Consider the following 512-nt stretch of genomic DNA (forward strand, 5'->3'; position numbering starts at 1 on the left):
AATCTTAAAAAAACACACACATTGCATGCACTACACTCATAAATGCATGCATAAGTTAGATTGACTCTAGGAGGTATCTATGACAAAGGAACTTAAATGTGTTGACTCTGCCACTCTCTCTAGACCAATCTGTGAGGGTCAATTAGTCACTCTAATTAACATATTTAAGAGGTAGACTTAATTGAAAAAGTATATGAAATCAAGTTGTAAAACTACCACAACTTGAATCAGGCCATTTGGATTACACTTGAAAAATTATGGTCATATGAGTACTAACAGACAGTTAAAACAGAAAATAGAAGTTTGTCGGTAACTACTAGATGCCTTCCGAAAATCTATCCGGGTAACCGAATGCCTCCTGGATGATTTCAGATAAAGTCCAACAGCTATATTTTCGAAGTCTAATGGATCTTTTTTCCCAACGGTCACATGATCCAGTAATTACTGGATCCTACCGGTAATTACTGGTAGAGAGAAATTTACCCATTAAGGCTAATGGGAAAATTTCTTCC

Source organism: Macadamia integrifolia, chromosome 10 (genome assembly GCF_013358625.1).
Source record: "Macadamia integrifolia cultivar HAES 741 chromosome 10, SCU_Mint_v3, whole genome shotgun sequence".
Taxonomy (NCBI): Eukaryota; Viridiplantae; Streptophyta; class Magnoliopsida; order Proteales; family Proteaceae; genus Macadamia; species Macadamia integrifolia.